This window comes from Zootoca vivipara, chromosome 6, assembly GCF_963506605.1.
Source record: "Zootoca vivipara chromosome 6, rZooViv1.1, whole genome shotgun sequence".
In the NCBI taxonomy this organism is placed as follows: Eukaryota; Metazoa; Chordata; class Lepidosauria; order Squamata; family Lacertidae; genus Zootoca; species Zootoca vivipara.
In genome coordinates, this window is record NC_083281.1 from 38,488,138 (window position 1) to 38,506,197 (window position 18,060).

Below are 18,060 nucleotides of genomic sequence, written 5' to 3' on the forward strand. Positions count from 1 at the left end.
AAACAGAACAAATAAATAAATATGTTGAGGTGAAACCATTTTGCTATCGAAACAACAACTTCTTCTTCTTCTTCTTCTTCTTCTTCTTCTTCTTCTTCTTCTTCTTCTTCTTCTTCTTCTTCTTCTTCTTCTTCTTCTGGTATTTGATCATTTATTGTTGTTTTATTTTTTTATTTTAAGTTATTGTTGCATGTCATATGCTTTCTAACGTAACAAAAATATATATTATTGCAACCATGTTAAAACAGTTTCAAGGGGAAAAAGAACAAAAACTATGCTACCAAAAAGAAGCCCATTATGAGAAGGAGGAAAGAAATTCTAGCTTTGAACTTCAAGCAGCTTTCCAAAAGAAAGTATAATATCTTGTAAAATGATATTTCAAGTTTTGGGAATGAATGGCAATTTCTGATTATTCTAAGGCACGGGAAACTAGTTTAGCATTTCCAGTCCCTGAAGGCCAGATCTGTTAAGGGAACGAAGCAGTCTGTGAGAGTTCACAAACTTAGCTTCCTGTTGAGATCATGGCAAAAGTGTTACCTGTTTTTCTCCAGAATATTCCCCACCTGTGGGCTAAATAACCCAACCAGAAGAGACAAAGCTATCACTTGAATGCTTTCTTGGTAAGTGTTACATATGTTTTCTTTGTAAACTAGCACTTTTCCTGGAAAAGAAGTATTTCTTTACTAATTGAGGAAATAACTTGTGCTTAGCTGAAAACCCAATTAAAAATGTTTAGATCAAAATCAATCGATACCCAAGTCTACCTCTTAAGATAAAATGCATGTGGAAAAGCCAACAGTAGTGTTATAAAAATATACAAAAGGATAAAAGTGACAGGTTTGGACAGACTGACTGCCAAATATTACAAATTAATTGCAATTTGTTTGATCCGAAAAAATAGTTATAAATTCCCAAGTTTCATTTTGCAACCAAACAGAAATATTAAATAAGGAATCCTCCACCCCCACCAAACATTAAACCACTAGGTGGCGGGCTTCATTGACTAGTGGATCCGATGGTTGCATTGCAAAGAACAAGACAGTGGGAAAGAGAATGGGATTCCCCTCTCTACAGTGGATAAATGTTAAACCTGATGCCTGTGTTGTTCAGTGTGAGGTTTCCCCAATGCATCTCCATGGCTGCTGGTCTGAGTTAATAGCTTGCCAGGTCTCTAGCAAAAGGGTGGAATTCAAGGCAGCAAATGTTGCCTGGTATTGCTCCAAAAGGTTAATTGACCATGAGAAGGAGAAAAATCAAAGGCTGGCCTGACGCTAAGCTTCCTTGAATGTCAAACTCACTTTCCACATTAGGAGAAGATAATTGATCCTGCTAAAGCTGCTCCAGCCAGCTGTAGGTGCTTGATGTGGCAGTGGAAGAGAAAGGAAGGCTAAATGGTTAGAGGGACTAGTTTCAGTCTGCATAGCACTGAACAGATCAGGCCCAAAATAGAGTATGTTCTAACTGTGAGAAAATTACACATTGTTATGAAAGAGCTTAACAAATGGAACTTGATGCCACAGCATGTGATGATACCAGTGGCTTAGATATCTGTAAGAGGCAGTGAAGCATAGTGGTTAGAGTATCAGACTAGGACAAGAGAGACCAAGGTTCAAATCCCCACTCTGCTATGAAGCCCACTGAGTGACCTTCTGTTAGTGCACTCTCTCTTAGTCTAAACCTACCTCATAGGGTTGTTGTGAAGATAAGATGGGAAGGGGGAGAAGAACTTATGCCACCTTGAGTTCCTTGGAGGAGATGAATCATAAAACAAGTTTCTTGCTTTTGTAAAATAAAAACAAACTGTCTTTTTGTAATTAACTTCTGGCTAAAAACACACACACAAGGAAAAAAGCTGCTATACAATAAAAACTAGACAACTATAAAACAATTGTAAACATTTGCACTGACTTTCTATTTTAAAAACTTGTGGTGTTTTACGGAAGTTTGCATTCTATATATATATTTCACCACGACTTTAGTTTGGGCAGTTGTGCAAAAGTCATACCTTAATCATCCATTCATTTTTGGTGGAATTTTTGTATATTTGTAATCTTCTACCATTCCATCCAACTCACCCAATAACACTGCTGGTGGATCTGGAGGGTATTAGGATTAGGCGGAGGGGTCCATCTGCTGCAGAGCCTTCTGCTGTGCCTCCTGAAAGGAAAGGTGGTTGAGAAGCTACCACCATCAATGTTCCCATCAGCAGTAGTCGGTATAGGGCCCTAAAACAGAGTTATGGAGTAGGGTGGAGCAGAGCAGAACAGGAATCCTCAAGTGCACAGTCCTTCTGTGGCAGCAACCCCAAGAAAATGGATTCATTCCTTGGTCTTTCTCATGTGACTCCACTGACACCAGAGCCCACATCTCTACTTCCCTGAGGAGACATCTCTGGCACTGGATTCCTATGACTGGACCGCAGGCTTCTTGGAGAACCAGGAACTTCCCCGTAAGGCAGTTCCTACAGCTTGAAACCTTAGTGAAGGCTTCCTCCAGATGTTTTTGGCCTACAACTCCCATGATCCCTAGCTAGCAGGACCAGTGGTCAGGGATGATGGGAACTGTAGTCTCAAAACACCTGGAGGGCCGAGTCTGAGGAAGCCTGCATTAGTGCCTAGAAAACAGTTGCATAAAAAGGGGTTGGCCCTTTAATTGGCCGGATGCAACACTCAGGACATTGGGTTTCACAAACTAGTCCAGACTATAAAGCCCTTCTAGCTGTTCCAAGACACTGCTGAGACAATTTGCATTTTCTTTCCCAGTGGCAGGATCACTAATTTATCCATGGGGTTTATCCATTTATCCATGGGCATGGGCTCATCTGTTACCTATTCGAGAATTCCAGGCCTAGTAATCTCCACCTTGCTTGGGCCAACACCTCATTATATTTCACATTGTCCACTCTAGCATTGATGTATAGCGATATGAACATAATCAAAGCTGTAAATCAAACCAATTTAGTCTTCTAGAAACTTTACTGAGGTTTCAAAGCATACCAGTTGCACATCAAGATGAAATGAGAAGTCACTCGGAGAAGCAACACTTTCAGGCGTTAAGAAACTGATTATAATGATAATGCAAAGGTTCTGAGGGTTCTCCGTTCCAACAGGAACCATGCTGCGTGCAAAGGAATTGCAGAATCCAAAGCTTCTGTACACCTCTGAGAGGGGCCCCAACCTGGAAATGGCCCCACTGGCTGGTGCAGGGCGGCGGTTGTGGCTCTGCTGTTCTGTCCACCACCCCTTCCCCCTGCCCCCTGGGCTGCTTCAAGGTCCATTTATTGTATTTTATGCACAGGGATTTCTCTCCTGCTCTTCAACTGTAAAAGGGTTTCTAGGGCAGGAAACAATTAAAAGCCAGCAATTTAAAACAATAGCAATTTAAAACCGCTTGAAAACTGTTGGCCATTACCGGTATAAGATGTTGTTGCGGAGAGAATTCTTATTTCATTAGGGAGATTCAAACAAATGGATCATTCTTACACCGAGCTAGACATTTAATCATAAGGAATACAAAGTATATTTTAAGTTTAAGGACAAATGGAACCTTTGATCTCAAAAAGCAGCTGTAGTTGCCCCTTACAGCAGGTATGAAGGGTTAAAACCCATTCTCCTATAACATAGTCCTGCTCTGCATCACACACACCCCACAGATGCTATTTAATATAATGAACCTGGAGGTGGATACCATGTGATATGCAGCAATGCGGGTTGCTCGTCCATCAGCTTCTTAAAATGGGTGGGGCAGATTTTGGCCATACCCACACTATTTGGGTGGTCTGCTACTAGAAGCTGAGACTTCTGAACCCAATGCATTATTTCAACCATATCTCTTTCTTTAGGCCATGTGTTGATTAATTTCATTTGTGGTTATAGAGAGGGTCATTTTTATGATGCACGGTGGGCTTTATGACATTTTCAAATTTTATTATGTTTCCTGGAATTATGTATAATTATATAGCATAAAATGTGAAGCCAATTCTGCACTATTGGGGGGGGGGGCAGCATATAAATTTAATCAGTCCATGTGGACATTGCAGATTATATTTTCTTATTAAGCTTAAAGAAAATGCATACATACCCCGAGTGTCATTATTTGAAAAGTGGTATGTGGTGCCCAGTTTCCCCAAAACATATTGGCAGAGCAGCAGGGACAACCAGGGTTCAGCAACTGGGCAAACACTCTCTAACAATTGACCATTTATGTTTGCATAATGTATTCTCCACAACAGCACAACTGTCTCCCAAATCACTTTAAAATTTGGATTAGAAAATAATAATAAACATTATAAAAACACTTCAAATTCAGTCCTGAAATACTAACAATTTCAAAAAGTCTTGGGTCTAATGCACACTTAGAAATTATTGTGATCTTTTGCCCTCTTCCACCTCTACAGGTCAAATCGGGGCTGGCTTCAGTATTGTATGGACCTTATGCATGGCATCTCCCTGGCAAGCCTGTGAACCCACAACCTACAGATTGCCCTGGGTGTCAGGCAGCCCCAGCAATCACTTGCCACCTAATCCCTCTATCCTATATAAGACTTTTCTTTGGGTGCAGAAGAGGGACCTTCACACACACAGCTGGGAAAGAGAAGAGGGAAGAGGTGATGGCAGCATTGCTGATGGAGGAAATGGGGTTGTAGTTGAGGAGAGGGGCAGAAGCAAGAGAGCAATGTTGGACCATTAGTAGCTACCTGACTCTGCTGCCTGATACTACTGGGGTGTGTCCAGGACAAACCTGCTCTACCTCTAGTGCTGGAGGCAGTATGTTGTTGGTGTTGTTTAGTCGTGACCCCATGGACCAGAGCACGCCAGGCACTCCTGTCTTCCACTGCCTCCCGCAGTTTGGTCAAACTCATGTTTGTAGCTTCGAGAACACTGTCCAACCATCTTGTCCTCTGTCGTCCCCTTCTCCTAGTGCCCTCCATCTTTCCCAATATCAGGGTCTTTTCCAGGGAGTCTTCTCTTCTCATGAGGTGGCCAAAGTATTGGAGCCTCAGCTTCACGGTCTGTCCTTCCAGTGAGCACTCAGGGCTGATTTCCTTCAGAATGGATAGGTTTGATCTTCTTGCAGTCCACGGGACTCTCAAGAGTCTCCTCCAGCACCATAATTCAAAAGCATCAATTCTTCGGCGATCAGTCCAGCTCTCACTTCCATACATCACTACTGGGAAAACCATAGCTTTAACTATATGGACCTTTGTAGGCAAGGTGATGTCTCTGCTTTTTAAGACGCTGTCTAGGTTTGTCATTGCTTTTCTCCCAAGAAGCAGGCGTCTTTTAATTTCGTGACTGCTGTCACCATCTGCAGTGATCAAGGAGCCCAAGAAAGTAAAATCTCTCACTGCCTCCATTTCTTCCCCTTCTATTTGCCAGGAGGTGATGGGACCAGTGGCCATGATCTTAGGTTTTTTTGATGCTGAACTTCAGACCATATTTTGCGCTCTCCTCTTTCACCCTCATTAAAAGGTTCTTTAATTCCTCCTCACTTTCTGCCATCAAGGTTGTGTCATCTGCATATCTGAGGTTGTTGATATTTCTTCCGGCAATCTTAATTCCGTCTTGGGATTCATCTAGTCCAGCCTTTCGCATGATGAATTCTGCTTATAAGTTAAATAAGCAGGGAGACAATATACAACCTTGTCGTACTCCTTTCCCAATTTTGAACCAATCAGTTTTTCCATATCCAGTTCTAACTGTAGCTTCTTGTCCCACATAGAGATTTCTCAGGAGACAGATGAGGTGATCAGGCTCTCCCATTTCTTTAAGAACTTGCCATAGTTTGCTGTGGTCGACACAGTCAAAGGCTTTTGCATAGCCTGTCCACAAAATTATCCAAAGCCATAATGGAGACAGACAGTCATTTGCCAGGAAGAGGTACAAGGAAATCTTAACTGTCCCCAGCAAAGAGGAGTTCACTGGCTCATATGCAAAGACGGCTAGCCATCAGGAATTACACATAAGGTAGGAAGTTGGGCATCATACAGCAGCACATTGGAAAACTTACAAACCAGACTGAAAACACTATTACCGTACTTGGAAGTAAGTCCCACTGACTTCAATAGGATTGCAGCATGTCTGACTTGATTTTTTTAATAAAATAAAATAAAATAAATTAACCACAGCACTCTGGAATACTGAAGTGTAGGCCATTTACAATTGTCTCTCCTGGACTCTGTTGCCTGAGCTTTCCCCAAAGGGATCCTAGCCCCTGGCTTACACCCAGCTTTCTAGAGGTGGCATTGCAAACTCAGCTATTTATGGCAATGCACAGTGCAGTCTGCCGACAGCAGGCCTATTTACTAACCACAACAATTCAGTACATCTCCCTTGGCCGGCTCAGCGTCTCAGACCTTGGGGTTTGGGTCTGAAAGGCATGCTATAAGAGCATGGATTGATGCTGTCACTTGGATCCTGGTCTTAATCAGCCAATGGGCCAAAATGATTTTTTTAAAATGAAACCAGGTCATTTTAGCTAACAGCATCATTTCTTCCATTTGTAGGAAAATAGAGAAGGTGACAGCTCTGCTTTAGGAGGCTACAGAGTGTAGGGACCTTGGAAAATAGGGACATTATCATTGGTCCATTTATATAGCTCAGTCATGCCTACACTGACTGGCAGCTGCCCTTCAGAATTCCAGACAGGAATGTTTCCCAAGCCTGCCTGGAGATGTCAGGGATTGAACTAGGGAACTTATGCATTCAAAGATGTGCAATACCACTAAGCTACAGACCCTCACTTGCCTGCTGTGGGAGAGACAGAAACTTGAGTTTATCTGTGGAATGTAATTGCTGCTTGGTTAATTTATTAAAATATTTTTCTGCTGCCTTTCATTGCATAGTGGCCTACTTTGCAGTGGACAGTCATTTATTTCAAGGGCTGTCAGAAAATAATAATAGAATTGTAGAGTTGGAAGGGACCCCCAAGGTTCATCTAGTCCAACCCCCTGCAATGCAGGAATATGAAGCTGGCCCATTTGGGGATTGAACCTGCGACCTCAGTGTTATCAGCACCACGCTCTAACCAAAGGAGCTACAAAAGTTAACAGTTCTCTGTTTGAAGGATCCTACCAGGATTCCGTTTGTTGGAACTCATCCAGCCCACTACTGCATTCTAGCACTGTTTCAAGACATTCACAGTTTCCTCTCTTGATTCCGATATAACAAAGAAATATCCAAAATCTACTAATGACTGCTTCCAGTGCCTTCATATAGATAGCGACCAGCACTGGGAATAAAATAGTGCCTTGCAGCATCCCACAGTACAACTGCAATGGGACGGATATACAACCCCCAGGCCTTCTAGGTAGGAGCGTTACCACTGCAACAGAGTGCCACCAACTTCTATCTCACAATCTATATTATAAAGAGGAAAATACTAGATTATTTTATTCCAAGGTTCGAATTCTAAGTTACTAAATACTAGGTGCAGCGACAAATGTGGAAAACATTCTTGAATTTGGTGGAGCTTTAACGGCAGGGCAAGATCTGAAAGTCAGCAGAGATAGACAAAACATACAAGTTTTGTTCGCAGCCGCAGGTGACAATGCAACAAAGACTTGCATGCTAAGGACTGTTTTCCTAGCCTGTTCCAAACCCACAAGTTGAAGCAACAAGAGCAGCACAATGGTTTCAGTCAAGGAATGGCTGGACAGTTGTGGTTTGGCCTCCCTTCTGTCTCTTCCAGGTGCATTTTCCAGCACTCTTTGATACAGTATATTTTATAAATAAACATAATTGTGTTTATCCCCGGACCTCATTAGGATGCACTGTCTGTGTTTCTGGGCCAGGGACAATGTTTTTGGAGTGGGTGTTAAGGACACATTCTTTCAAACATTATGCTTGGGACGTGCAGCTAAAATGTTTGCAGATTCCAGACTGAAAACGGAGGAGGTACAATAGCAAGGAAGAAGCGGAACAAAATGCTGGGTTGGATTGGACCTCAGCCACAAGGGCTCAGATTAAAAAGGAGTTAGAAATATCTCAAAACAAGGTTTTATTTGGCTGAAAGCCACCTAGGAAAACACCCCACGGGTTAGCTGAGTTGGAGTTACTGTGGCATTCAAGGTGTAACCACAGTGTGTGAGAGAGATGGAGGTTACACTCCATACTTCTGTGTTTAACCTGCTACAGTGTACCTTTCGGAAGACGGTTATGAAAACACCTGGTTCTGTGGGACAGAGCAAACAATGACATTCATTCCTATGGGGGGGGGGAGTACAGCCTAAACCAGCCCTCATCAACCTGGTGCCCCCCACTGTCTGGGTCTGATGGGAGTTGTAGTCCACAAAACATCTGGCGGGCACCAGGTTGGTGAAGGCTGGCATACACTTTGAGATTTGGATAAAATCCACATATCACCCTTGACTCTAGTTAGTCCAGCTTTAATTTCAACAACCAAACTAAGGCAGGCACGTTATACCTATCGCATATTGCTGCAGTGGAGACACTCCCCCCTCCATACACCTGCCACTGTAATTATGGATGCTTTGCTAGTAATGACAACAACTTAACATTTACACGGCCTAGCTCAAAATGTGCAAAACACTCCACATACTAATCATTGCTATAGCAGTCTTGAGATGTAAGGTCAGTGCAGAAAAGTGGTTAGAATGGGGCTGCAGAGACCTGTATTAAAATCCCCAGTCGGTTATGAAGCCTGCTGGGTTCAACTCTCAGCTGAAACTACATCACAGGGTGAGGATAAAATGGGGAGAGGAATGTAGGCCAGCACACCTAAGGGAGCAAGTTATGCATTTCCAAAAAAAGAAAAAGAAGAAGACAAACTGTTGATGGGCAACTTTAAAGCTCCTGCTCTCACTTTTTATAGTTCCTTTTCTTTAAACCAGACTTGGACAGGGCAGCCTTCAAATAGAGGACTGTCCTATGACACATGGCCACCCCTGTGATACCCAAAACCGGCTGCCTAAGGCAACTGTCTCATTCCGCCTAATGATAGAGCCAGTCCTCTAAGAGGGAAGTCCTATTAGTTTCTCACTGAAACTTCTTTTTAAAAATAATAATAATAATTAAAAAGCAAATTTTCTTCCAGTGGAAATTGCTTCTCCGCATGGAGCCCCACTGAAGAAAAACAGCTTTCAAACATAGACAAGGAAAGGGTTTGGCTGACATAGCCCCACCCCTCTGTTGTCCATATTGTGCTTTTAAACACCTGAGCCCTCACCCTGCTTATAGGGATTCTGCAGTGACCTGAGACACATGGTTCTAGCGCCACTGCACCTGTCTTGGCCCTTAAGTTGCTATGCTACAGCTCTGCAGCATACAATTCATTTTATTTTAAGTCAACGTTGCACTAGGCAGCATACAAAACAACCGAATGCCACAATCTTCGCCCACAGAACTGATAATTTCTGTTAGATGGAGCATGCAACAATCTTCTTTAGATCAAGTTGCCATATGACTCCTGACCAGCAATTCCAAACAATATGAGTAACCCATGACCAATCTTGTAGGAATGAACATTATATATTCCTTCAAAACCACAAGCATTTGAGTGTCTTGCAAGAGCTGGTTCTTTTTTGCTATTTCCACGCAAGACACTTAAAAGCACTTAGGAGCATGCCTCATGCCATTTGTGCTTTGTGTGAACCATGTTAATGCTGGATAGAATAAAAAAATGAAATACAAGTTCCCACCCATGTAGGTTATACATTCACGTTATGCGCTAATTTAGGGAAAGCCAACTGAAACCTCCTATGTGAAAACACTCTTAGAGGAGCTTTAGAAGAACAAACAACTTCTGTTACCCCCATTCCAGGACTTTCCTTCTTAGCAAGTTTTCTCATAAGTCAATCAGCCAGTCAGTTCCTATGGGAGGCAGAGACAGCAGGTTGCAGCCAATGCTAGACCTCCTAAGAGTAAATCCAAGGACATTAAGGAACATTATTAACTTAAGCCCATTAATTTTAATGGGTCTACTATGAGTAGCACTTGGCATAGTACAACCCAGAGACTGACTATAAAGAATGAACGTATGCACCCTGCTGGATCAGGCCAAAGATCCATCTAGTCCTGTTCTCACAGTGGCAAAGCAGATGCCTACAAACCTGAGTACAACAACCTTGAGTCTCCCCGTTTATAGGTCCCAACAACTGGTATACAGAGGCACACTGCTTCTGGCAGGGGGCGTAGCACATCACCATAAGGGCTAGTAAGAACTGAGTAACAATCCTCCATGAATTTGTTTATTCCCCTTTTAAAGATATCAAAGTTGGTGGCCATCCCTACATCTTCTAGTAACTAATTCCAACTGTACTCTATGTGAAGAAATACTTCCTTTTGTCTGTCCTGAATCTTCTACCTTTCAGCTTTGTTGCCTTCTAGTATAAAGAGAGAGGAAGATGGAAGGGAAGTGGGAGAGTGAGAGGAGTGTTTAGTTCAGTCTTTAGCTTTGATTATTATAGTTCCATAAGAACTACACAAAGGTTATGAACAGATAACATCATTAATTGTGCTTGATTGTCATAATAGTGAGAAACAAGGACACATGGCATGTTAGGGACTAACAACTTTATGATGGCATTAGCTTTTGTAGACTAAAATAATAACATGCATGTGTTTTCCTTGGGTGGGGAAACTGAAAACAGTGGGGTCAAAAAGAAAGTCTATGAAGTTATCTAAGAAGTTATCAACAGTTCTAGTTCTGTTGGGAATTTCCATGCTCAGTTTTCTTCCAAGTGGTCAAGAACGTAGCTCAAACCAATACTTGGACCAAATATTGTAGACAGAGAACTCCTAGTGGAAAGGAGGGGATTTCCCACTACTTAAGACAAATAGAAATAAAACTACTTTGAAAGGCAGAAAAACAAGCTACAGAGGGAAGGGCATATTACATAAATTCAATTTTTGAGAATTTTAGTGAGAATTTTCCTCCCAAAGTTTGCTTCAGGATTGTTCAAATCACCCCTGCTCCTAAAAAATAAAGTTGTGTGTGTGTGCCTAGCTAACACACTACCTGGTGATATCACTGCAATATTGTAATCTGAAAAGCAGCAAGCTTCTTTTACGTTACAGCAGAGGAGAATGTTTGCGCAGTTTCTTCCCCATGTGTTTCTAGTGCATGTCAGGTCATACATTAAGAGGAAATGGTTTTCACTGTAGTGGTGAGTAAGCGGGGGTGAACAGGAGACACTGGAATGGTTTTAATTTCTTTACAGACTGACTTTCATGTTCTCGGTAGTTGCTAAGCACAACTTGCTCATATTCCCTCCCCCCTTGGCTCTACAATATAAATGCATTAATTACTATCAACTGGTTTTATTATCTGGGCAAAGCTATAGAGACCTCCCCCACTACCACCATCCCTTTACAGTTTGCAAGCTGCATAGGTTGTGGTTAATAATGCAAGGCCATCAATAATGGCATCTGTGAGCCATCTGTCTGCTTAAAGCAACTCCAACTTTGCTCTTTGGGGGGGGGGGGAATAGGAAGAAAAAGTTTATTTGCCTTGGACAATGGCAAAATGTCTTCCGACCCATGTGTTGGATAGCTTTGGCTTCACTGCTAGTTTGGAGTCGCCATCCACATACACCCATGAATACAGGAACCCCCACTTTTTCCCACTTGGGGTGTCAAATAAATGAAGCATTGCATCAATCAGTCTATAAACCCTATGCAACGGGAACGGCCCCATACTCTGTCCTTAGACCTTTACACCATCTGGCTTCCACAGTGATGGTGGGGTTCAGATAACCATTGCTGTGTTGAAAAGAACAGTGCTATGCTTCATGGACAGTCTAAAAGGCAGGTCTGTGTGCACTCTGTGCTTAAATATATATATTAAAATTCTGCACCAAGAAAAATATGGATTTTGCCAGCTGTATAAATTATACAAATTGAGAAAAATCTGTATAATTTATTCTGGTTGTGCTTGTCATGGGGAGGGTCAAGAAGTTATTCAATGCAATGAAGCCCCACCCCAATCATTGGAAGGTCTTATTCGCCCACTCTTCTGCCTTCTATTTTAGTAGGCACTGCCTGTACCCTTTCCATGATATCTTTGCTGCCATAGGACTAGAAACACACACAGAGAAGAAAACAAAACAAAGCTGAGATTCTTAAGAATTCTACACCCAATGCTGGATTCTGCTGTCCCTCAAAAATGCAGCATACAAAAAACTCTGGCTTAAAAATAAAGAAGTAAAGCCCAGAATAGCTTTGTATCGATAATCAGCAGGCAAGGTAAAGGAAAGGGGACCACTGACCATTAGGTCCAGTTGTGACCGACTCTGGGGTTGTGGAACTCATCTTGCGTTATTGGCCGAGGGAACCGGCATACAGCTTCCAGGTCATGTGGCCAGCATGACAAAGCCGCTTCTGGTGAACCAGAGCAGCACACGGAAACGCCGTTTACCTTCCCGCTGTAAGGTAAAGGGACCCCTGACCATTAGGTCCAGTCGTGACCGACTCTGGGGTTGCATGCTCATCTCGCATTATTCGCCGAGGGAGCCGGCGTATAGCTTCCAGGTCATGTGGCCAGCATGACAAAGCCCCTTCTGGCAAACCAGAGCAGCACATGGAAACGCCGTTTACCTTCCCGCTGTAGCGGTTCCTATTTATCTACTTGCATGCAACGGGAGCTCACCTCGTCACAGGGATTCGAACCACCAACCTTCTGATCAGCAAGCCCTAGGCTCAGTGATTTAACCCACAGCGCCACCTGGGTCCCTACCTTCCCGCTGTAGCGGTACCTATTTATCTACTTGCACTTTGACGTGCTTTCGAACTGCTAGGTTGGCAGGAGCTGGGACCGAGCAACGGGAGCTCACCCCGTCGCGGGGATTCGAACCGCTGAGCTTCTGACTGGCAAGCCCTAGGCTCTGTGGTTTAACCCACAGCGCCACCCACGTCCCATCAGCAGACAAAGTTCATACCAAAAATCGTGACAGCAAGAAATGGCAATGCATCCCAATAAAGAAAATAATACAGTCTATGTTGGTCACATGTATAAACTGCTGGATGCTGCCCAGCAAAGTGCATTCCACTACACATTTCAGTTCCTGCTGATAAAGAAGCTTTCAGATTAATTACTCATCTCTAGTTATTTGAGATCCATTATCGCTACCAGCACTGAGTAATTCATCTGGAAGAGATATTAAAGTTATTCATTAGCAATCTGTGGTTCTTTTTCCTATTGTTGGTTTGATCACATTATTTTATCTTTTGCTATGGCTGGAATCCATATATATACACACACACACACACACACACACACACACACACACATATATATATATATATATATATATATATATATATATATATATAATCCCTAACAGGCATTTAAGCAGAGGATAAGGTTAAAACAGGAACAAGCGGATGTAAAAACTATTATCTTTCCAGAATTAAAATAAGTACTGTGGCATTTTAAAGACTAACAAATTTATTGTCTTTAAGGTATTACAATATTTCTTTTGCCTCTTGCTGTAACAGGTACCACAGCATTGCTTCCCATCAGTGTTGTAGTGGAAAGGGAATGCAAGAGTGCCTATCTCTGGGATATTCTTTCAGAACAGGAATGGAGTGTTGATGTCATCTGATGGAGCAGCAGTGCAACAGAAAAGTGAATGAGGCCTTGAGAATTTTTTGAGAATTAATCAAGCAGAGGTTGGATACGTCTTTCCTTTTCTTTTATGCAGTTCCTACTTCATGCAAGGAGTTAAAGGGTAACATAGCTCTGAAAGATTGTTTGCAATTCTAATTAAGAGCTAAAGGTTGCATTTCAGGTAACGGAAGAGCTTTTGCTAAAGCACACTGTGTTTTACAGTTTGAACCCAAACAGTCAGAAGCAAGCAGCACTGAGCAGAAGTAGAGCATATGTTACTGCTACCCAGGCCGTGAGTGAAGGGCGGGGCACACAGGAAGCCTGCTGCAGCCGCACCAGCCCAGCCCTCGCAGCTGCCTCAAAGTCACAGCGAAACTTGTTTTTTCTTCTTTTGACAAGGCTTGGGATATTTCTCCAAATTCACCTAAACAGTTTTGCTCACTTCATGTAGGGGTTTCTTTGCCACTCAGAGCATATACGGCACTAGTGAAAGGCAAAAAGGCGCAGCAGCACAGCTGGACCAACAGCCTTCACTCATATTATCTCTGGGGGATAATATCAAGTTAAGGATATGCTGAATCCCACCAAGAACTAGACTCGCCAAAATGATTTTTGCTTCCTTCAAAATTCCGAAAATGCTTCACCCACACCAGGACCCCTGACTACATGATGAATTTTTGCTCTGGGTGAAATCTGGTGGCAATGTCACCTAATCCGGCTAATTATTATCAGGATATAACTTAAAAGCAGGGGAGGTGGATCTGTGGCAAAAAAAGACACCCTAACTTTTACAACCCCATTTGATCTTTGCATTCTCCAGCCATGTAGACGAAGAAATTCTTTCAAGTATGGAATGGAGAGAGTCTCCAGCCAATGATTCAGTGTTCCTTTCGTTAGATCTAAATCGCTCCTCCCTCCCAACGTTCTTCAGTGTCTGCCATGTCTAAAAACATAAATATATTCATGAGCTCCATCTCTGGAAAAGGTACGCTAGTTTGGAAAATAAATTCCATATGAAATTTGTTGTGGTACAATGGAGCTTGGCATCTGATGCCATAAGGAAGCTTTTCTTCTCAACTGCCCCCCGCCCCCATCACTGCCGTTGCCAATGTTCCCTCTAGCTTCAACACATGCCTGGACCCAGCTGTAGAGAACACGGAGGGAAGTTAACTCACTGTAATGCCCAGGGTCCCCCCCCATCATAGGTAGTCCAGGGGATTAAACTGTGAAGCAATGAATGTGCAAAAGAGAGAAAGTTCATTTTGCACCTTCAACTTTAAAAAAGTGGAGTCGCAAAATTGTGTTTCAAAGCTGATGGGGTGAAAAATAATGTGCTCCCTCTGAGAACAATCTCTCGCCACTTCTTGCTAAAAAGTCATGGATCTCTGTACCCAAAAGTGCCACCACTCAAAACCACTTTGTCTCTCTTCTGACACCCCCACAAAGGAGAAAGGGAAACACACACATAGCTCCTTTTGCTGAAGCTGGGGGAGGTGGCGGCAGGGGGCAACGATGAGAGAAAAAGAAACTTGTTTATGCTTCTTTTAATATCTCCCTTCTGTTTTACATTTACAGTCTTTTCAAAAGATACGGCACAGGCTTTGCCAAGATTCCTAAAGAGATATCCTGAGAAATGTAGACCGGTTTCCCAACCAAAATTCAAAGAAAACAAATGTCAGGCCAGCAATTGATATGAAATAGTTTAAAAATGAGAAAAAGCTGCCTCTGAGCTAGGTTTACATTAAACTACATTTCTGCAACAAGAGGGAGGGGAGACTCAAAAGAATTTCTCTCAGCCAGGGAAGAAAGAGAACCTGGGCAGGGTGGAAAAGGCTTATGTTACCTGCTGCCAGTGAGATGTCCAAAAACTGCTTGGTAAGCAGGGTACCAGGAGAGTAGAAGCCTTGTTACTTTCTGCTACAATAAACCTGGACATAATTGGAGGTGCGGAAGTGCTGAAAAGATAACCTTTTGAATCTGAGCCAGTCCCATACAGAAGTACGAAACTATTTACCAGCCCATAATAAATTTTAACAGTCTGCCTGCTTGCTTTTACTTGCTTGGCACAATGAAAAATATTACTGGGTAATAGCTGATCTGGAAATTTTCTGGAACTGACTCCAACACATAAATGGCCAACAAGCAGGGGTGCCAAGTTGAGTAAAATATTGGAGGGGGGGGGAAGCAGGTAGGGAGGCCCTACATAATCAATCACAAGATGTGGCACCCCTCCCTCATATGAATGGCAATGTCCACCAACTTGAGTGCCCCTGGCACCCTCAAATATTTTATGGAGGGGGGGGTGGCAGCAAAGGGACCTTAGCCACTAGGAGTTGGTTCCTATGCCAACAAGCCAGTGAGGGCTGGGCGTAAGATAAGCCAGGGGTGTGGAATCTGTGGCCCTACATAAAGTTGTTGAATTCCAATTCCCATCAGCCCCAGCCAGCATGGACAATTATCAGGAATGATGGGAGTTGTAGTTAGGTAACAGCTGGAAGGCCACGGGTTCCCCACCTTTGTGATAAAGCACCTCACGGCAGAGAACAGACAGTGAAGCAAACTAATTCAGGAAAAACAAAATAAAAAAATTCCTTCCAGTAGCTTTTGTGTTCCTGAGAGTTCCTGAGGGTAGGTAGTCAGTTTGGAGTTCACAAAGTCCTTCTTATCAGTCAAAGGCTTACCAGCATGGATGAGTAACCTCCTCCAGGTGTTATGGAGCTCCTCTTCCCATCTGTCCCAGCCAACATGGCCAATGGTCAGGGATGATGGGAGTTGCAGTCTAACATCAGGTTCTCATCCCTGGCTTACAGAGAAGATGTTCTGCCATATCAAGACTGTTGGTCCAGAAAGTTACGGTCTTTTAAAAAAATATCTTACTTTAATCATCAACAACTTTTAAACCTCCATAAAGTATCTGCATGTTTAAGGAGGAAAATGAAAAGCTAGTAGATTTCAGACCAAGTGAGTAGAAGGTTAACTGACAGAAGAAGTCTGCAGCAGAGTTTTAGCAGAAACCAGGACTGAGGAGGCCTTCAGAAAAAGTGTTGTCCAATGGATCCCAGGTGGCTGGTGGTTCCATCTTTGTCTTCCCAAAATACAACGCCTCAGAATTTCCATTGTTTATATAGCAGCATTCCATAATTATATAGCAGCTGCCATTCTTTTTTTGGGGGGGGGGAATCCCACACCCATCAGTGCTATGGAATGACAGGACCTTCATGAAATTGTTTCATATTTTGAGGAAACTAAGATGGAGGCTGAAACTAGAGCCACTGGAACCCAGTAGGCATCACTATTGCAAGAGGGCACCAGCAACTGCCTTAGGATGCCAGATAGTGACAACTGACCTGGATCAAACATCATGTTTTTCCATGTATCGGTTATGTTATCAATTATCAATTGAGCAGCAACCTTTCAGCTTAACTAAACATGTTGGGGGATGCCTGGCTATCTCCAACCCGTCTCCACTGCTAAAATTTAGTACAAGACATGTATAACAGGATGTCATTCTGCTCAGTGTTGCCCAGCTCCCTTGCAAGTTAATTCAAGTGGAGTATGGAGAAGCTAAATGCATTGACATCATATCATGTTTCTTGAACTAGGTATTACCAGGAGAGTTGCATACTGGTGGCACATTACCTGAGGGAGATGTGGTTGGCAGCTAACTTCCACCATAATGCCTAGTTAGCCTCCCCTTTCTCTAGCGAATAGTACACAACACTTCCAGAGCCAGTTATATGGCTTATAAAGCATACCCCCACACACACACACATCATCTCTTTAGATGGGGGTCACATGCTTTATTACCTCCCTTCATCCCTCATTCATTAATCCTATTCCCTCTCTCCTCCGCTGCCCCCCCCCCTGCTTCCATGGAGACATTTCAATGATCACACGTCCCTTAATCCCCATCACTGCACTGTAGACAGAAACCCTTTTATTTCCTACTGTATATGCCATGGGTCTTTGCCTTTCACAGATGTGGTGTGATAGATTTAAATATTCAAGGAGCTTATGAACCTCTAGTTTGTTCAGTAGGTGTGTTTCATCCTCACAGATCTCACGAGTCAGATATTAGCAGTCATGAATCAGTCAGGTCTCTTAGAGGCCACCTTTTGCTGTGTGCACAGCACCAATACATTCCTGGAGCTGGTTTAGGGTCCCCCCCGCTACTTTCATATACCGCTCCAATATTTTCAGGCAGATATACACTCATTTTAGGCACTTTTAGAGGACAATTCCTTTAAAAAAACCTATTCTTGGATTATGTAATAAGGCAACTATTTGCAAAGTTAGATCATAATATTAAACAAACACATTAAGAGAAATAAATTAATAGAAGGATGTACAACCAATTAGATTCTACTGCTGATATCACATGGTCCATAACTACTAAAACCATGATTAAGGAGTAGCTGCAGCTGCAGATCAGGATGTAAAACCATGAGTTTGCAAACCATGGTCTGCATCCAGCAAACCCGTTTCCCCATCTCC

At 42.8% G+C, this 18,060-nt stretch overlaps 1 protein-coding gene across 3 annotated transcripts in view; it reads right to left on the reverse strand.

Annotated features, from left to right (window-relative positions):
* Positions 1-18,060, reverse strand: part of COL8A2 (collagen type VIII alpha 2 chain) — a 109,641-nt gene that overhangs the window by 55,103 nt on the left and 36,478 nt on the right. For 2 of the 3 annotated variants that reach the window (XM_035117430.2, XM_060275818.1), the window contains exon 1: positions 2,076-2,284. The exons of the other annotated variant lie outside the window; for it this stretch is intronic. The gene's annotated coding sequence lies outside the window, so the exon portion shown is untranslated. Of the gene's footprint in view, positions 1-2,075; positions 2,285-18,060 lie in introns of those variants that run through there. 3 annotated transcript variants of the gene reach the window in all.